The sequence below is a fragment of the Oncorhynchus kisutch genome, linkage group LG20 (genome assembly GCF_002021735.2).
Source record: "Oncorhynchus kisutch isolate 150728-3 linkage group LG20, Okis_V2, whole genome shotgun sequence".
Taxonomy (NCBI): Eukaryota; Metazoa; Chordata; class Actinopteri; order Salmoniformes; family Salmonidae; genus Oncorhynchus; species Oncorhynchus kisutch.
In genome coordinates, this window is record NC_034193.2 from 50,925,789 (window position 1) to 50,947,969 (window position 22,181).

Below are 22,181 nucleotides of genomic sequence, written 5' to 3' on the forward strand. Positions count from 1 at the left end.
GGGCAGAAGCTGCCTAGCCCTCAGAGGACTGTCCCAGTAGGTGCTGCGGTGTTGTGAGTGACATCACCCTGAGCCAGTCATGGGCAGCCAGAGAAGATGAACGACGCCAGTGAGGATGAAACAGCCGCCTTCCTCAAAGAAAATTCACCAAAACAATAATACGACAAGGAAGAGTCGCGCTGCTTTATTTACTCAAGCAACGATATTTCGTCATGCAATGCTCCTGAAGTAACGTAGCTAGCTAACTCTTTTCTTGACGGAAGGTCCCGTGACCTTCCGTCTCCCAGGGTAGGCCTGAGTACTCCATCATCACTTTCCACCAAACCCTTTCTGGAGTCAATTTCACTGGCTGGCTGTCCATCAAATGCCACTGGGAACTTCATCTACCAGGTCTTCCTCCCTGAACATAACTTAATACCTGCTCTCCTCTCCTTTTCCTGTCCAAGTTCTGTAAATGCGACCATTGGGATCTGGCACAATTACTCACGTCACAGGCCCACTCACCCTCACCGTGGGACCCAAGCACCAGGAAAGCCTTCCCTTCCTCATCATCACTGCACATGTCCACAAAGTCATCCTCGGCCTCCCGTGGCTCCAACTCCATAACCCCACCATCTCCTGGTCAAAGATGAGAATCAGCGCCTGGGGACCAAGATGCCGGAGGACCTGCTTTCCCACACACTGTGGTTCCATGTTGTTGGAGGGTCCTGTGAGTGTCCTCCAGCCCATCAAGCGGTCCTCCCATATTGTTGGCCCTGTATTTTGGGACGTAGATGTGGTAATCCACCAGGCTCTGGAGAGGGAACCCACTCCTTCCACTTGCCCTCCAGGGTGCATCTACGTCCCCACAGGGTGAGAGATCGTCTGTTTAACTGGGCACACACATCCCTCGCTGCTGGACACCAGGGTATCACCTGCACCATCCAATCCCGCTCCGATAAATACTGGTGGCCCACCATGGGCAGGACTTCGCCTACTATGTCAACATGTTCGTTATGTACTCAATCCAAATCTCCCCAGCAGGCTCCTTTCAGGTAAACTACTTCCACTTCCCGTACCTCAGCAGCCTTGGTCACATCTGTCCATAGACTTTGTAACGGATCTCCCCCTTTCTGATGGTTTTACCACTGTTCTGGCTGTTGTTGACAGATTCTCTAAATTGTACCGCTGTATCCATCTCTCTGGTCTGCCTACCACTCTACAGGTCACTGAGGCATTATTCCATTAGGTCTTCCGGCACTATGGCCTTCCGGAGGATATAGTCCCCAATTCATGGTGCGGGTTTGGAAAACCTTTATGGAGAAGCTGGTGGCCACGGTCAGCCTCACATCCGGGTACCGGCCTCAGTCTAACGGGCAGGAGGAGAGGACCAAACAGGAACTGGGGAGATTCCTAAGGAGTCAATGCCAGGACTGGCAGGGGGAGTGGGCCCGGTTCCTCCACGGGGCTGACTCCCAATGCGTCCTGGGATATCAGCCGGCCCTGGCTCCGTGGACTCCGAGCCAGACCGAGGCCCCTGCAGTTAACGAGTGGTTCAGGCATGCAAAGGAGGTGTGGAACAGTGCCCACCTGAGGCTCCAGCGCACCGTCCACCGTCAGAAGTATCAGGCGGACCACCACTGCAGTGAGGCTCCTGTGTTCCATCCGTACCTGGTGGACTGGGAGGGGTACAGGCCAGAGGAGCGGTGTTGGGTTCCGGTGGATGACATTCTAGATCCCAACATCATCCGAGATCTCTGCCTTCGCCGACCGGCCCGCTCCTTGCTCTCAGGGCCGTCCACCTGGCCGGCATCGTCCTACGGCTGGAGCCGCACGTCAGGAAGGGGGTACTGTCACATCTACTCCCACTCCGGAGCTCGACAGCACCGATTTACTAACCATCGGTCCTGGCAACCCATCATAACGCACACCTGGCAACCCTCATTATGCACACCTGCACCCCATCATGAGGCACACCTGGACTCCATCACTACCCTGATTTCTTCCCCATTATATAGCACTCCCTAGCATCACTCTTCAGGCATTATTGATTCAGTTTTCATGTCCAGGCACATCTCTTGTTTTGTAACTCTCCATGGTGTTATTACTAAACTCACAATCTGCACCTGCTTCCTGACTCCCTGCGTCTACGTTACACTATCACACCACTCTCTAACACACTACTCAACCACAACATATCTACAATACAACACACTACTCAACCACAACATATCTACAATACAACACATTATTCTACCACAACATATCTACAATACAACACACTATTCTACCACAACATATCTACAATACAACACACTATTCTACCACAACATATCTACAATACAACACACTATTCTACCACAACATATCTGCAATACAACACACTACTCTACCACAACATATCTACAATACAACACATTATTACTCTCTACCACAACATATCTACATTATTACAGACTACTCTACCACAACATATCTACATTATTAGACTAATCTACCACAACATATCTACAATACAACACATTATTACACACTACTCTACCACAACACATCTACAACACAGTATTACACACTACTCTACCACAACACATCTACAATACATTATTACACACTACTCTACCACAACATATCTACAACACAGTATTACACACTACTCTACCACAACACATCTACAATACATTATTACCCACTACTCTACCACAACACATCTACAATACATTATTACCCACTACTCTACTACAACATATCTACAATACATTATTACACACTACTTTACCACAACATATCTACAATACATTATTACACACTACTCTACCACAACACATCTACAACACATTAATGCTAACACTGCATGTGTTTGCAAATGCTATGTATCTCATCACAGTCCCCACTGTTCCATAAGGTGTAGTTTTATCTGTTTTTCAAATCTGATTTTACTGCTTGACTGAGTCACATGATGTGGAATACAGTTTCATGTAGTCATGGGTGTATGTCGTACAGTGCCTTTCCCGTAGTCGGTTCTGGACTTGGGGACAGTGACGCGCCCTCTGGTGGCATGTCTTGTGGGGTATGTCTGGGTGTCTTAGCTGTGCGCTACTCGCTTAAAACAGACAGCTTGGCGATTTCAACATGTCAATACCTCTCACAAAGACCAGCAGTGATGAAGTCAACCTCTCCTCCACCATGAATCAGGAGAGATTGACATGCATATTACCAGTGCTGGCTTTCTGTGTACATCATGCTGCTCTGTTCTGGGCCAATTGTCATTTGCAAATGTCCCTTTTTGTGGCACTGGACAGTAGTCATATGCGACAAAACTAGGACCTGCAGGACTTTTGTTGATAATGATGTCAAGAAATCAGAGCGGTGCTTTATCACAGACAGACCTCTCCCTGTCTTAGCTACCGTTGCATCAATGCATTTTGACCACTACTTGATTAATCCCCAAGAAATTGCAGAAAATGACTGAGTGAAGGAAATGTGACCTGTGTAACAGAGTACTGGTGATTGCCCTTGTTGCTACTCCAATGACTGAGTGAAGGAAATGTGACCTGTGTAACAGAGTACTGGTGATTGCCCTTGTTGCTACTCCAATGACTGAGTGAAGGAAATGTGACCTGTGTAACAGAGTACTGGTGATTGCCCTTGTTGCTACTCCAATGACTGAGTGAAGGAAATGTGACCTGTGTAACAGAGTACTGGTGATTGCCCTTGTTGCTACTCCAATGACTGAGTGAAGGAAATGTGACCTGTGTAACAGAGTACTGGTGATTGCCCTTGTTGCTACTCCAATGACTGAGTGAAGGAAATGTGACCTGTGTAACAGAGTACTGGTGATTGCCCTTGTTGCTACTCCAATGACTGAGTGAAGGAAATGTGACCTGTGTAACAGAGTACTGGTGATTGCCCTTGTTGCTACTCCAATGACTGAGTGAAGGAAATGTGACCTGTGTAACAGAGTACTGGTGATTGCCCTTGTTGCTACTCCAATGACTGAGTGAAGGAAATGTGACCTGTGTAACAGAGTACTGGTGATTGCCCTTGTTGCTACTCCAATGACTGAGTGAAGGAAATGTGACCTGTGTAACAGAGTACTGGTGATTGCCCTTGTTGCTACTCCAATGATTGTTGGGGGTTTTGTTTTGTCTTGCTTCTACCTACTAAACATGGAATCTGACTGGCTGGTTTGCATGGCTTGCTTATGAGAGGCGTGTTTGAGTTAGAGTCGTCCCAGCCAACAAGCACCAAACCAGCCGTAAGTTAACTGTAGCAAAGCACTATACATCAAAAATGATTTTTATATTCCTAAGTGCAGAGCGGAATGTACAAGTGATATCAATGTGTTTGTAAACATAGCTGGAATATTATACGTGAGAAGTGGTGTTTCTTTTGAATATTTCTGGTGTACTTTGTTGAATATCATTTCAGCTAACGCTAGCTGGTTCTTCACTGTGTCTGGGGGTGTTTGGTGTACTTTGTTGAATATCATTTCAGCTAACGCTAGCTGGTTCTTCACTGTGTCTGGGGGTGTTTGGTGTACTTTGTTGAATATCATTTCAGCTAACGCTAGCTGGTTCTTCACTGTGTCTGGGGGTGTTTGGTGTACTTTGTTGAATATCATTTCAGCTAACGCTAGCTGGTTCTTCACTGTGTCTGGGGGTGTTTGGTGTACTTTGTTGAATATCATTTCAACTAACGCTAGCTGGTTCTTCACTGTGTCTGGGGGCGTTTGGTGTATTTTGTACAGTGAACTCGTACTACAATGCATGACGTGCTATACGTACTATTTCCCTATCAGGTACATTTGTGAAATGATTAGTATATTTTGTGCATTGTAATTTTCATCTATTCTTGCAGTGGAAAACATGTATTATTGTTGGGTAACTGTGGTTACCACGGTCACAAGCGCCTAACCAGCTGTAATAAATCTGTGACTGGTGCTACATGCTGGAGCCCTTGTTGAGGATCGTTCACAACACAAAGCAAGAACAGTCCTGTTACACATGTCAAACTGCTTCAGTACGACTCCACACTGAACTACAGCCAGAGGAGAGGGACATTACTACTCCACATTGAACTACAGCCAGAGGACAGGTACATTACTACTCCACACTGAACTACAGAAAGAGGACAGGTACATTACTACTCCACACTGAACTACAGCCAGAGGACAGGTACATTACTACTCCACACTGAACTACAACCAGAGGACAGGTACATTACTACTCCACACTGAACTACAGCCAGAGGATAGGTACATTACTACTCCACACTGAACTACAGCCAGAGGACAGGTACATTACTACTCCACACTGAACTACAGCCAGAGGACAGGTACATTACTACTCCACACTGAACTACAGCCAGAGGAGAGGGACATTACTACTCCACATTGAACTACAGCCAGAGGACAGGTACATTACTACTCCACAATGAACTACAGCCAGAGGACAGGTACATTACTACTCCACACTGAACTACAGCCAGAGGATGGGTACATTACTACTCCACACTGAACTACAGCCAGAGGACAGGTACATTACTACTCCACACTGAACTACAACCAGAGGACAGGTACATTACTACTCCACACTGAACTACAGCCAGAGGACAGGTACATTACTACTCCACACTGAACTACAGCCAGAGGACAGGTACATTACTACTCCACACTGAACTACAACCAGAGGACAGGTACATTACTACTCCACACTGAACTACAGCCAGAGGATAGGTACATTACTACTCCACACTGAACTACAGCCAGAGGACAGGTACATTACTACTCCACACTGAACTACAGCCAGAGGACAGGTACATTACTACTCCACACTGAACTACAGCCAGAGGACAGGTACATTACTACTCCACACTTAACTACAGCCAGAGGATAGGTATATTACTACTCCACACTGAACTACAGCCAGAGGACAGGTACATTACTACTCCACACTGAACTACAGCCAGAGGAGAGGGACATTACTACTCCACATTGAACTACAGCCAGAGGACAGGTACATTACTACTCCACAATGAACTACAGCCAGAGGACAGGTACATTACTACTCCACACTGAACTACAGCCAGAGGATGGGTACATTACTACTCCACACTGAACTACAGCCAGAGGACAGGTACATTACTACTCCACACTGAACTACAACCAGAGGACAGGTACATTACTACTCCACACTGAACTACAGCCAGAGGACAGGTACATTACTACTCCACACTGAACTACAGCCAGAGGACAGGTACATTACTACTCCACACTGAACTACAACCAGAGGACAGGTACATTACTACTCCACACTGAACTACAGCCAGAGGATAGGTACATTACTACTCCACACTGAACTACAGCCAGAGGACAGGTACATTACTACTCCACACTGAACTACAGCCAGAGGACAGGTACATTACTACTCCACACTGAACTACAGCCAGAGGACAGGTACATTACTACTCCACACTTAACTACAGCCAGAGGATAGGTATATTACTACTCCACACTGAACTACAGCCAGAGGACAGGTACATTACTACTCCACACTGAACTACAGCCAGAGGACAGGTACATTACTACTCCACACTGAACTACAGCCAGAGGACAGGTACATTACTACTCCACACTGAACTACAGCCAGAGGACAGGTACATTACTACTCCACACTGAACTACAGCCAGAGGACAGGTACATTACTACTCCACACTGAACTACAGCCAGAGGATGGGCACATTACTACTCCACACTGAACTACAGCCAGAGGATGGGTACATTACTACTCCACACTGAACTACAGCCAGAGGACGGGTACATTACTACTCCACACTGAACTACAACCAGAGGACAGGTACATTACTACTCCACACTGAACTACAACCAGTGGACAGGTACATTCCTACTCCACACTGAACTACAGCCAGAGGACAGGTACATTACTACTCCACACTGAACTACAGCCAGAGGACAGGTACATTACTACTCCACACTGAACTACAGCCAGAGGACAGGTACATTACTACTCCACACTGAACTACAGCCAGAGGACAGGTACATTACTACTCCACACTGAACTACAGCCAGAGGACAGGTACATTACTACTCCACATTGAACTACAGCCAGAGGACAGGTACATTACTACTCCACACTGAAATACAACCAGAGGACAGGTACATTACTACTCCACACTGAACTACAACCAGAGGACAGGTACATTACTACTCCACACTGAACTACAGCCAGAGGATGGGCACATTACTACTCCACACTGAACTACAGCCAGAGGACGGGTACATTACTACTCCACACTGAACTACAGCCAGAGGACAGGTACATTACTACTCCACACTGAACTACAACCAGAGGACAGGTATATTACTACTCCACACTGAACTACAACCAGAGGACAGGTACATTACTACTCCACACTGAACTACAGCCAGAGGACAGGTACATTACTACTCCACACTGAACTACAGCCAGAGGACAGGTACATTACTACTCCACACTGAACTACAGCCAGAGAAGGGGTACATTACTACTCCACACTGAACTACAGCCAGAGGACAGGTACATTACTACTCCACACTGAACTACAGCCAGAGGACAGGTACATTACTACTCCACACTGAACTACAGCCAGAGGATGGGTACATTACTACTCCACACTGAACTACAGCCAGAGGACAGGTACATTACTACTCCACACTGAACTACAGCCAGAGGACAGGTACATTACTACTCCACACTGAACTACAACCAGAGGACAGGTACATTACTACTCCACACTGAACTACAACCAGAGGACAGGTACATTACTACTCCACACTGAACTACAGCCAGAGGACAGGTACATTACTACTCCACACTGAACTACAGCCAGAGGACAGGTACATTACTACTCCACACTGAACTACAGCCAGAGGACAGGTACATTACTACTCCACACTGAACCACAACCAGAGGACAGGTACATTACTACTCCACGCTGAACTACAACCAGAGGACAGGTACATTACTACTCCACACTGAACTACAGCCAGAGGACAGGGACATTACTACTCCACACTGAACTACAGCCAGAGGACAGGTACATTACTACTCCACACTGAACTACAGCCAGAGGACAGGTACATTACTACTCCGCACTGAACTACAGCCAGAGGACAGGTACATTACTACTCCACACTGAACTACAGCCAGAGGATGGGCACATTACTACTCCACACTGAACTACAGCCAGAGGACGGGTACATTACTACTCCACACTGAACTACAGCCAGAGGACAGGTACATTACTACTCCACACTGAACTACAGCCAGAGGACAGGTACATTACTACTCCACACTGAACCACAACCAGAGGACAGGTACATTACTACTCCACGCTGAACTACAACCAGAGGACAGGTACATTACTACTCCACACTGAACTACAGCCAGAGGACAGGGACATTACTACTCCACACTGAACTACAGCCAGAGGACAGGTACATTACTACTCCACACTGAACTACAGCCAGAGGACAGGTACATTACTACTCCGCACTGAACTACAGCCAGAGGACAGGTACATTACTACTCCACACTGAACTACAGCCAGAGGACAGGTACATTACTACTCCACACTGAACTACAGCCAGAGGACAGGTACATTACTACTCCACACTGAACTACAGCCAGAGGATAGGTACATTACTACTCCACACTGAACTACAGCCAGAGGACAGGTACATTACTACTCCACACTGAACTACAGCCAGAGGACAGGTACATTACTACTCCACACTGAACTACAGCCAGAGGACAGGTACATTACTACTCCACACTGAACTACAGCCAGAGGACGGGTACATTACTACTCCACACTGAACTACAGCCAGAGGATGGGTACATTACTACTCCACACTGAACTACAGCCAGAGGACGGGTACATTACTACTCCACACTGAACTACAACCAGAGGACAGGTACATTACTACTCCACACTGAACTACAACCAGAGGACAGGTACATTACTACTCCACGCTGAACTACAACCAGAGGACAGGTACATTACTACTCCACGCTGAACTACAGCCAGAGGACAGGTACATTACTACTCCACACTGAACTACAGCCAGAGGACAGGTACATTACTACTCCACACTGAACTACAGCCAGAGGACAGGTACATTACTACTCCACACTGAACTACAACCAGAGGACAGGTACATTACTACTCCACACTGAACTACAACCAGAGGACAAGTACATTACTACTCCACACTGAACTACAGCCAGAGGACAGGTACATTACTACTCCACACTGAACTACAGTCAGAGGACAGGTACATTACTACTCCCCACTGAACTACCGCCAGAGGACAGGTACATTACTACTCCACACTGAACTACAGCCAGAGGACAGGTACATTACTACTCCACACTGAACTACAACCAGAGGACAGGTACATTACTACTCCACACTGAACTACAGCCAGAGGACAGGTACATTACTACTCCACACTGAACTACAGCCAGAGGACAGGTACATTACTACTCCACACTGAACTACAGCCAGAGGACAGGTACATTACTACTCCACACTGAACTACAGACAGAGGATAGGTACATTACTACTCCACACTGAACTACAGTCAGAGGACAGGTACATTACTACTCCACACTGAACTACAACCAGAGGACAGGTACATTACTACTCCACACTGAACTACAACCAGAGGACAGGTACATTACTACTCCACACTGAACTACAACCAGAGGACAGGTACATTACTACTCCACACTGAACTACAGCCAGAGGACAGGTACATTACGGGCACATTGTTGTTTTACAGTTCTCATATATTACTCATATGGTCAGCATGTATTTGTTGCAGGAGAAATCTAAGAAAAGCTATTACTGATGCCAGTACAGGCATTGTGAAAAACACTAAGCGGGGTACACTAAGTGAGGTACACTATAAGCAGGGTACACTAAGTGAGGTACACTATAAGCAGGGTACACTAAGTGAGGTACACTATAAGCAGGGTACACTAAGTGAGGTACACTCTAAGCGGGGTACACTAAGTGAGGTACACTATAAGCGGGGTACAATAAGTGAGGTACACTATAAGCGGGGTACACTAAGTGAGGTACACTATAAGCAGGGTACACTAAGTGAGGTACACTATAAGCGGGGTACACTAAGTGAGGTACACTATAAGCAGGGTACACTAAGTGAGGTACACTATAAGCGGGGTACACTAAGTGAGGTACACTATAAGCGGGGTACACTAAGTGAGGTACACTCTAAGCGGGGTACACTAAGTGAGGTACACTCTAAGCGGGGTACACTAAGTGAGGTACACTCTAAGCGGGGTACACTAAGTGAGGTACACTATAAGCAGGGTACACTAAGTGAGGTACACTCTAAGCGGGGTACACTAAGTGAGGTACACTCTAAGCGGGGTACACTAAGTGAGGTACACTCTAAGCGGGGTACACTAAGTGAGGTACACTATAAGCAGTGTACACTAAGTGAGGTACACTCTAAGCAGGGTACACTAAGTGAGTTACACTATAAGCAGGGTACACTAAGTGAGGTACACTCTAAGCGGGGTACACTAAGTGAGGTACACTCTAAGCGGGGTACACTAAGTGAGGTACACTCTAAGCGGTGTACACTCTTAGAAAAGTGTGTTCCAAAAGCGTTCTTCGGCTGTCCCCATAGGAGAACCCTTTGAATAACCCTTTTTGGTTCCAGGTATAACCCTTTTTGGTTCCAGGGAGAACCCTTCTGGGTTCCATGTCGAAACCCTCTGTGGAAAGGGTTATACCTGGAACCAGAAAGGGTTATACCTGGAACCAAAAAGGGTTATACCTGGAACCAGAAAGGGTTATACCTGGAACCAAAAAGGGTTATACCTGGAACCAAAAAGGGTTATACCTGGAACCAAAAAGGGTTATACCTGGAACCAAAAAGGGTTATACCTGGAACCAAAAAGGGTTATTCAAAGGGTTCTCCTATGGGGACAGCCAAATAACCTTTTTAGGTTCTAGCTATCTCCTTTTCTAAAGTGTACTGGGATTGAGCCTAGATTGAGACAGAGTTCTCTAAGGCTGGATGGAGTGATGGTGGAGGAGAGAGGGATGATGGAGTCAAGAGAAATGGCCCCTAAGAGGTGTCCAGAGGCTAGTCTATATAAAAGGCACTTTAATGTGTGTGAGTTCAATCTCACACCTTTGAGGGGGAGAAACATAGGCATACACACACAATTGAACATGTACTATATGACACACTTGTGTACACATACTGCATACGCACACAATTTGAACATACAATATGACAGACACACACAGAGGCACACACAGAGATACAGAGACACACAGAGATATAAAGACACAGAGAGAGACAAACACACACATAGACAAACACACATAGACAAACACACAGAGACAAACACATACACATGCAGAGACAAACACACACACACAGACAAACACACATAGACAAACACACACAGACACAGAGACAAACACACACAGACACAGAGACACACACACACAGACACAAACACAGACACACACAGAGACAAACACACACAGACACAGAGATGAACACACACCCACACACACAGAGAAAAACACACACACACACACAGAGGCAAACACACACAGACACAGAGACAAACACACACACACAGAGACAAACACACAGACACACACACACAGACAGACAAACACACACAGACAAACACACACAGAGACACACGCACAGAGACACATAGACAAACAAACACAGACAAACACACACGCACACACAGACACATAGACAAACACACAAACACACACACACATAGACAAACACACACACACACACAGAGACAAACACACAGAGACACACACACACACACACACACACAGAGAGACAAACACACACACACAGACACATAGACAAACATACACACACAGACACATAGACAAACACACACAGACAAACACACACAGAGACACACACACAGAGACACATAGACAAACAAACACACAGACAAACACACACACACAAAGACACATAGACAGACAAACACAAACACACACACAGAGACAAACGCAAACGCAAACACACACACAGAGACAAACACACACACAAATAAAGACACACAGAGACAAACATTTGGGCCTGAGTTGAACAGACAAAGGAACAAACCAGAGCTTGCTGTCTTGACAAAGTAAGACCGTACTTCTTCTAGGATGACGCATGGGTTTTTACATAGCTGTCATACAATAGCTAATTAACACTCTCTCGCTTTAGACTGTGTATCATAATTATATGTGGCAGGGGAAAGCTGTGTGTCACACACTGTGCTTCAAAAAGTGAGCTGAGAGGGGGGTCTGAGGTATCGGAGTGTATGAAGAAGAATTCCCCTTTACAATAAAGCACTGCATGATCACCACTTGTACATATTGGCATGGAGCAGTATAGAGGTACTTGTACATATTGACATGGAGCAGTATAGAGGTACTTGTACATATTGACATGGAGCAGTATAGAGGTACTTGTACATATTGACATGGAGCAGTATAGAGGTACTTGTACATATTGACATGGAGCAGTATAGAGGTACTTGTACATATTGACATGGAGCAGTATAGAGGTACTTGTACATATTGACATGGAGCAGTATAGAGGTACTTGTACATATTGACATGGAGCAGTATAGAGGCACTTGCACAATGCACACACATGGGGAACATTAGTGTAGCTGAAAGGTCAAATGTGGCCTTTTAAAATCGCATTTCATGCAATTCTACATCATTTTTTAATACGTCACAGATGATGGAAATGACAGGGTGCTTTAACACTGACAAACTGCCAAACTGAGGTCAATAAAAAGGACCTTCCATCAGTAGTCTATATGTGATGACACATATTCTACAATATGAGGAGGAAATTATAGTTCTGAAAATGCTTTCCAGTTTCACCCAATGATGCACAGTTCACTCACCCGCGATGGCCGATGCGTCCTTGCCAAAAGCTTCTCTCTATCTCGCTTAACTTTGTAAAAGAATGGTGTTCGCTCAATAGGTCTATTTGTTAGTTGATAACCTACAGACAGATTAGTCTTCACTTTTCAGCAGGGTCCATTTGCTTTCCATCCTGTGTTGACCCACGATTGCATTAGAAACACTGCGAAAGGCCTGAGACTTGCTGCGTGTTTCTGACCATAGACATGCCTTGTGATTGGACAACACCCATTCCACCAGCTGAATGATCAGCCTACTCCTGGTGTACCATTCACAGTGATTTCATTTACTTCGCAACACATTCTACAACTTTGGAAAATTCAAATCATCAGGGGAGATACGGCACCTCCAGAGCCCTTCCCGCGGCTGGGATTCAATTCGATAAATAAATGATGAAGTGCAAATTGGAGAGATGAGAGCTGCAGGCTCCTAAAAGGGTTCCTCAGCTGTCCCCATAGGAGAACCCTTTGAAATACTATTTTTGCTTTCAGGTAGAACCCTTATGAGTTCCATGTAGAACCCTTTCAATGCTGGGTTGCTTTCAACAGAGGGCTCTACATGGAACCCAAATGAGTTCTACCTGGAACCAAAAAAGGGTTCTCCTGTGGGGACAGCCGAAGAACCCTTTTGGAACCCTTTTTTGTAAGTGTGTATCAGAGCAAAGAGAGGTCATAGAAGATGATTGTCATCCTAGTTCTGTGACAGATACAGACTCTCTTCTCCTTCTCACCACAGTAATGGCCACACGTGGGTCTATATAGAAACCACGACCCAAACACAAATCAATTCTTAGAATATCAGTTTTCACATGACGTTGTTTAGGGGTCCGGCCAGGACAATTACAGAGGAGGCAACTTGAATTCAACTTTGCTTGCTTTTATGATCATGTTCACATGGTAACGAGATGAACCGGATCCTGGAAAATGGGTTCCTGAACCACACAGTCCAAAACTGAGAGGTGCCGGATCCTGTTCTGCCAGGATGCGGTTCAAATTAAGCACTGGTCTCTCTCTCTCTCTCTCTCTCTCTCACTCACACACACACACACACACACACACACACACACACACACACACACACACACACACACACACACACACACACACACACACACACCTCCACAGGAAGAGGACAGCCCAGTGGCTCTCCAAACTTGACCCTAGTGGGTGGAAGAGAAATCTAGTGGGAATAAGAGCAGTAGACTAGCCTACATTGTTCTTCATGTCCTTTTCATATGCATAAAGGATACCAATCCTATCATTATTGTGTGGGTTGTAAAGGGTTGCAATCATTTAAATGGATGGTTGAGGGGACATGATATAAATATATATAAGCAGTGTGTGTGTGTGTGTGTGTGTGTGTGTGTGTGTGTGTGTGTGTGTGTGTGTGTGTGTGTGTGTGTGTGTGTGTGTGTGTGTGTGTGTGTGTGTGTGTGTGTGTGTGTGATGCAGTTTCAGATAACTGCTGTTGAGTTCATTCTCAAGAGGGTCTCTCTCTCTCCCCATCTCCCTCTTCCCCTCTCTCCCCGTCTCTCTCTCTCTCGTCTCCCTCTCTACCTCTACCTCTGTCTCACTGAATAGGTTAGCAGTCTACAGTACCTCAATTCACTCCATGCCATGTTCATTATGCACTACCAACACACCGAGGTGGCCTTGCCCTAAAACCAATCACAAGGGGTTCTGAATCGACGTGTAGCTTTTTCTTCTTTTACCGCAATATTGGTTTTGCCTATTGATGTCGAAGTACAGTCAAATGTGTATTTTGTTCCAACCTATCATCTGAAACTTGTAATAGTTTTCCCAGCCTATCGTCGTTTAAACACGTTCCAATATATCGCGTGCTACTGTCTTCTAGCCAAATCACAATTTTCACATTGAATACTTGTGTGGTCGAATCCATCAAAATGCCGTGTGACAGGCGATAGAATGGTGTCAAATTGACAATAGTGGACGGTTCGGTTCAATGTTGTGTCGTAGAATTACTGAAATGAACATTTGAATGTAATGCCTTCTTACCTTACAGTTAGTGGTTATCGTCGAACCAGAATGGAGAGTTTTGGAAGGGTCCTGACCTGACCTCGCCGCGTGGAGGAGGGGTCTACAGCAGGAAGAGCGCACCTGTGGGATAATAAATGCGGCTCGTAGCGCGGGTGGCGGGGTGCAGTTGTAACTGACCGTAGGACCTTGAGATGAACCGGAGGACGAGACGAGGAACAGCACCGTATCCACTACAGGGGAGGAAAACTCCATCTTCAAATTCCGTAACACATCCCGTAACGTGCCAGTCACTGACTCAAAGAGCAAACAACCGAGAAATTGTAATCAAAATGTTGGTAAAAATAAATAAATAAAAGGACGAGCATGTAATCAATGGGCACGCAGGCGGACCTCCGAAAATGGCTTTTAAGGCATATTTGGTCAAATGATCTCCAGTTCCCCTCTCTCTCTCTACTCTATAGTCCTCCTCTCAGTCGCTTTCTGGTCCGTGCTTCAGTGTCAGACAATTGTTCGTTCCGTCACTCTCTCGCCTCGATCTCTGGCTGGAATCGTAAGCTTGAGAGAGCCTGCAGCATGTGTGTGGTGTATGATGGAAAATGCGATGTGCGTTCACTCCTCTCTTGTTCGAGAGAAATCAACGTACGTGCTCCGGCTACCTCTCGATGCGCGTACCCGCGCCGAGTAGGAGAGACATTCACACAAGGAACAGGTTGCATAGTTCATATACCTCAGTGATTGAGCCTGGGGAGAGCACATGAAGGATTGTGTGTGTGTGTGGACGTGTTTAACCCCACAGGAATAGTAAACGAACAAAAATGGACCAACTGGGGAGATCAAGGTCAAATGCTATTTCTAGGGGGTTTAGGGTTAAGGTTAGAATTAGTGTTGGTGTTAGAATAATTTGTTTTTTTGGGGTTAAGGTTAGTCTTAAGGTTAGGGTGAGGGTTAGGTTTAGGTTAGGGAAAATGAGATGTTGAATGGGACTGAATTGTGTGTTATACAAGTGTGTATGTGCATGGGTACGTGCGCGCGCGTGTGTGTGTGTGTGGGGGTGTGTGTGTGAGGATGAGAGACATGAGAGAGAAATAATACAAATAGCAAGCCTGAAGAGAAAGATAGATGCAGAGAATACGAACCAGGCTAATATAACAATAACAGGCTAATGTACCAATAACAGGCTACTATACCAATAACAGGCTAATGTACCAATAACAGGCTACTATACCAATAACAGGCTAATATACCAGTAACAGGCTACTATACCAATAACAGGCTAATATACCAATAACAGGCTACTATACCAATAACAGGCTACTATACCAATAACAGGCTAATATACCAATAACAGGCTACTATACCAATAACAGGCTACTATACCAATAACAGGCTAATATACCAATAACAGGCTAATATACCAGTAATAGGCTACTATACCAATAACAGGCTACTGTACCAATAACAGGCTACTATACCAATAACAGGCTACTATACCAATAACAGGCTACTATACCAATAACAGGCTACTATACCAATAACAGGCTAATATACCAATAACAGGCTAATATACCAATAACAGGCTACTATACCAATAACAGGCTACTATACCAATAACAGGCTAATATACCAATAACAGGCTACTATACCAATAACAGGCTACTATACCAATAACAGGCTACTATACCTATGGGTAATGTTTAACTATGATGGTGTATGTTGCAGTTGTTCTAGTCTAAATGTGTCCACCTTATTGCCAGTTGTTTCCATATCCACACAGTTGTTTCCATATAGACACACAGAAGGGACTCGCCCACATCCACCCTCTGTTGAATATCACACGATCAAAGACCTCCCGGAAACCCTTTAGTGTGGTATACATCCCAAATGGCACCCTATTCCATATGTAGTGCACTATTTTTGACCGGGCCCATAGGGTTGTGCACTATAGAAGCAGTGTACAAAACATTAGGAACACCTTCTCTTTCCATGACAGACTGACCAGGTGAATCCAGGTGAAAGCTGCAGTATGATCCCTTAATGATGTCACTTGTTAAATTCACTTTAATCAGTGTAGATGAAGGGGAGGATACAGGTTATAGAAGGACTGTTATGCCTTGAGACAATGGAGACATGGATTGTGTATGTGTGTTATTCAGAGAGTGAATGGACAAGACAAAATATTGAAGTGCCTTTGAACGTGGTATGGTAGTAGGTGCCAGGCGCACCGGTTTGAGTGTGTCAAGAACTGCAGCAATGCTGGGTTTTTCACACTCAGAAGTTTCCTGTGTTTATCAAGAATGGTTCACCATCCAAAGGACATCCAGCAAGTTGACGGGGGAGGGGATTGGAACTCAATATTAGGAATGTGTTCCTAATGTTTTGTACACTGTAGAATAGTGTGCCATTTGGGACACAGTGTGCTCTCTGAAGTGTTGTGATCTGTGTTGTTTGAATCACTCCATATGAATCTCTCTATATGAACCACTCTATATGAACCACTCTATATGAATCACTCTACATGAATCATTCTATATGAACCACTCTATATGAATCACTCCATATGAACCACTCTACATGAATCACGCTATATGAATTATTCTATATGAATCATTCTATATGAACCACTCTATATGAATCACTCTACATGAATCATTCTACATGAATCATTCTATATGAACCCCTCTATATGACAAGAGCAAGATAAGATCAATTGGATAAACAGAGGGGAAGAGGGAAAGAGTGTGTGTGTTTTATGTGAGTGTGTGTGTCGTTACATCTAGTGTGTGTGTATGGCCCACATAGCTAATTTCCAGAGTGGAGGTTACATCTCTGCCCTGCTGGCAGTGAGCGGAGCGGCAGAGGGGGTGTGTGTGTGTCGGCAAGACGCTGAGTCAGGCTCTCCTCGTCATCAGCCCTGTCACCAATCACTCACCCTGTAAGGGCCCTCTGACACACGGACACACACGACCAGTAGTTTACGGGCCTATTTAGATGATGTACGTAAGTGGGCCGTGTCCCACAATAGGATCCATTAGGGGGACCAAGAGAAAAGAGTGCCAGAACACGAATTTAAGACAAATATCACGATTCACCTTCATTCATTCTTCCTCTGTGGTCACATCCCTAATGGCACCCTATTCCCCTACGGGCCCTGGTCAACAGTGGTGCACTGTGTAGGGAATAGGATGCTATTTGGGACAAACCCTGTGTCAGTCTGACTCATCAGTCTCTCTTTGGAGCAAAGAGAGAGATGAGAAGAGAATGAGAGATAAAGAGAGTATTGTATGGTTTGATAAAAGAAGGTGAAGCAGAACGGTGGTATTGCATGTACCTGTTACTACACCGTAACCTTCAGTAGGACTCTATAATGTACGCGAGAGAGAGAGAGAGAGAGAGAGAGAGAGAGAGAGAGAGAGAGAGAGAGAGAGAGAGAGCAGAAACAGTGATAGGGAGAGACAGAGAGAGAGAGAAAGAGAGAGAGAGAGAGAGAATGAGAGTGTAGACAGAGAGAAAGAGCTGAAACAGAGACAAAGAGAGAAAGAGCAGAAACAGCAAGAGGGAGACAGCAAGAGAGAGAATGAGAGAGAGAGGGGATAGAGGGAGAAAGCAAGAGAGAGAATGAGAGAGAGGGGGGATAGAGGGAGACAGCAAGAGAGAGAATGAGAGAGAGAGGGGATAGAGGGAGACAGCAAGAGAGAGAATGAGAGAGAGAGGGGATAGAGGGAGACAGCAAGAGAGAGAATGAGAGAGAGAGGGGATAGAGGGAGACAGCAAGAGAGAGAATGAGAGACAGAGAGGGGATAGAGGGAGACAGCAAGAGAGAGAATGAGAGAGAGAGGGGATAGAGGGAGACAGCAAGAGAGAGAATGAGAGAGAGAGGGGATAGAGGGAGACAGCAAGAGAGAGAATGAGAGAGAGAGGGGATAGAGGGAGACAGCAAGAGAGAGAATGAGAGAGAGAGGGGATAGAGGGAGACAGCAAGAGAGAGAATGGGAGACAGAGAGGGGATAGAGGGAGACAGCAAGAGAGAGAATGAGAGACAGAGAGGGGATAGAGGGAGACAGCAAGAGAGAGAATGAGAGACAGAGAGGGGATAGAGGGAGACAGCAAGAGAGAGAATGAGAGACAGAGAGGGGATAGAGGGAGACAGCAAGAGAGAGAATGAGAGACAGAGAGGGGATAGAGGGAGACAGCAAGAGAGAGAATGAGAGACAGAGAGGGGATAGAGGGAGACAGCAAGGGAGAGAATGAGAGAGAGGGGGGATAGAGGGAGACAGCAAGAGAGAGAATGAGAGAGAGAGGGGATAGAGGGAGACAGCAAGAGAGAGAATGAGAGAGAGAGGGGATAGAGGGAGACAGCAAGAGAGAGAATGAGAGAGAGAGGGGATAGAGGGAGACAGCAAGAGAGAGAATGAGAGACAGAGAGGGGATAGAGGGAGACAGCAAGAGAGAGAATGAGAGACAGAGAGGGGATAGAGGGAGACAGCAAGAGAGAGAATGAGAGACAGAGAGGGGATAGAGGGAGACAGCAAGAGAGAGAATGAGAGAGAGAGGGGATAGAGGGAGACAGCAAGGGAGAGAATGAGAGAGAGAGGGGATAGAGGGAGACAGCAAGAGAGAGAATGAGAGAGAGAGGGGATAGAGGGAGACAGCAAGAGAGAGAATGAGAGAGAGAGGGGATAGAGGGAGACAGCAAGAGAGAGAATGAGAGACAGAGAGGGGATAGAGGGAGACAGCAAGAGAAAGAATGAGAGACAGACAGGGGATAGAGGGAGACAGCAAGAGAGAGAATGAGAGACAGAGGGGATAGAGGGAGACAGCAAGAGAAAGAATGAGAGACAGAGAGGGGATAGAGGGAGACAGCAAGAGAGAGAATGAGAGACAGAGAGGGGATAGAGGGAGACAGCAAGAGAGAGAATGAGAGACAGAGAGGGGATAGAGGAAGACAGCAAGAGAGAGAATGGGAGAGAGAGGGGATAGAGGGAGACAGCAAGAGAGAGAATGAGAGAGAGAGAGGGGATAGAGGGAGACAGCAAGAGAGAGAATGAGAGACAGAGAGGGGAGAGGGAGACAGCAAGAGAGAGAATGAGAGACAGAGAGGGGATAGAGGGAGACAGCAAGAGAGAGAATGAGAGACAGAGAGGGGATAGAGGGAGACAGCAAGAGAGAGAATGAGAGACAGAGAGGAGATAGAGGGAGATAGCAAGAGAGAGAATGAGAGACAGAGAGGGGATAGAGGGAGACAGCAAGAGAGAGAATGAGAGACAGAGAGGGGATAGAGGGAGACAGCAAGAGAGAGAATGAGAGACAGAGAGGGGATAGAGGAAGACAGCAAGAGAGAGAATGGGAGACAGAGAGGGGATAGAGGAAGACAGCAAGAGAGAGAATGGGAGAGAGAGGGGATAGAGGGAGACAGCAAGAGAGAGAATGAGAGAGAGAGAGGGGATAGAGGGAGACAGCAAGAGAGAGAATGAGAGAGAGAGAGAGAGGGGATAGAGGGAGACAGCAAGGGAGAGAATGAGAGACAGAGAGGGGATAGAGGGAGACAGCAAGAGAGAGAATGAGAGAGAGAGGGGATAGAGGGAGACAGCAAGGGAGAGAATGAGAGACAGAGAGGGGATAGAGGGAGACAGCAAGAGAGAGAATGAGAGAGAGAGGGGATAGAGGGAGACAGCAAGAGAGAGAATGAGAGACAGAGAGGGGATAGAGGGAGACAGCAAGAGAGAGAATGAGAGACAGAGAGGGGATAGAGGGAGACAGCAAGAGAGAGAATGAGAGACAGCGAGGGGATAGAGGGAGACAGCAAGAGAGAGAATGAGAGAGAGAGGGGATAGAGGGAGACAGCAAGGGAGAGAATGAGAGACAGAGAGGGGATAGAGGGAGACAGCAAGAGAGAGAATGAGAGAGAGAGGGGATAGAGGGAGAGAGATAGAAAGAAAAAGCAGAAACAGAAAGAGAGGAGACAGAGGGAGAAAGAAAAGAGCTGAAACAGAGACAATGAGAGAGAAAAAGAGAAAGTGCAGAAACAGCAAGAGAATGAAAGAGAAAAGAGAGAGAGGAAGAGAGAGAAAAGAGTGGAGACAGCAAGAGAAAGAGTTATGTGCTAGGAGTTTTGCGTGTTTTAATCCATACTGTCTGAGATCAGTACTAAAGTGAGCCAGTTCCTTCATCAAGGATTTGTCCCCAATAGCACCCTATTCCTTACATAGTGCACTACTGGACTGGTCAAAAGTGGTGCACTATATAGGGAATAGAATGTAATTTGGGATGAAGCCAGACCATGAGATGCACATTGCTTACTAATTTGTAAAGCAACTCCTCCCTCTAGTGGTCAATGGTAATCAACCATCATTGTTTTCCAACACATCTCCAATCAGGCAAGATTAGGCAGAGGAGATAGGCCTACAGCAGTAGCACAAGTGGTCATTTGGAGCATATTCAGTGTGCGGGCCTTTCTGTTCTATTCAAGATTTTAATAACCCAAAAAATACACCCACCCCACTGATCAAACAAGGAGATAACTGCAGATGCAACAAATTCAAAATCTTCTCTTTCTTCTGTCGGGGCAGCAGGTAGCCTAGTGGTTAGAGCGTTGGGCCAACAACCGGAAGGTTGATGAATCGAATCCCTGAGCTGACAAGGTAAAAATCTGTTGTTCTGCACCTGAGCGAGGCAGTTAACCCACTGGTCCCTGTAAGCTGTGGATGTTGAGTAAGGCAGCACCTCTCTAATTCAGAGGTGTTGGGTTAATGCAGTTGGACAACTGAATTTGATACAATAAACAAGATTGGGAAAGTCAGAGAAATAGTTAGTTAAAGTACCTTCCAAAAACAGTCCAATTTGTGTTTTGAAAGCCCACATGGGAACAACAAGGGGCGATAACAGCAATGAACTACCAAAGCAGAAAAACTCATTTACTCCCTTTCAAAAAGGTGCCTGTTGGCATTTCTATCCCCCCACCAAGTCAGTGCAAAATCAGGAGAAAAATTCAGTGGAGTTTGTTGAAACCGGTTGTCTCTGGCGCGTGTCCCGAACACAGAAGTGCCCACAACACAGAAGTGCCCACTCTGCTGGGGCTGATCCGCCTTAGGCTGGTCGGACGTGAGTTATAAGTCCACTAAATCAGCTCCAGATCCGGCTGACTCCCCACTCTGCCTTTCCCTCTGCTCTGTCATTAGCAGGCACACACACACA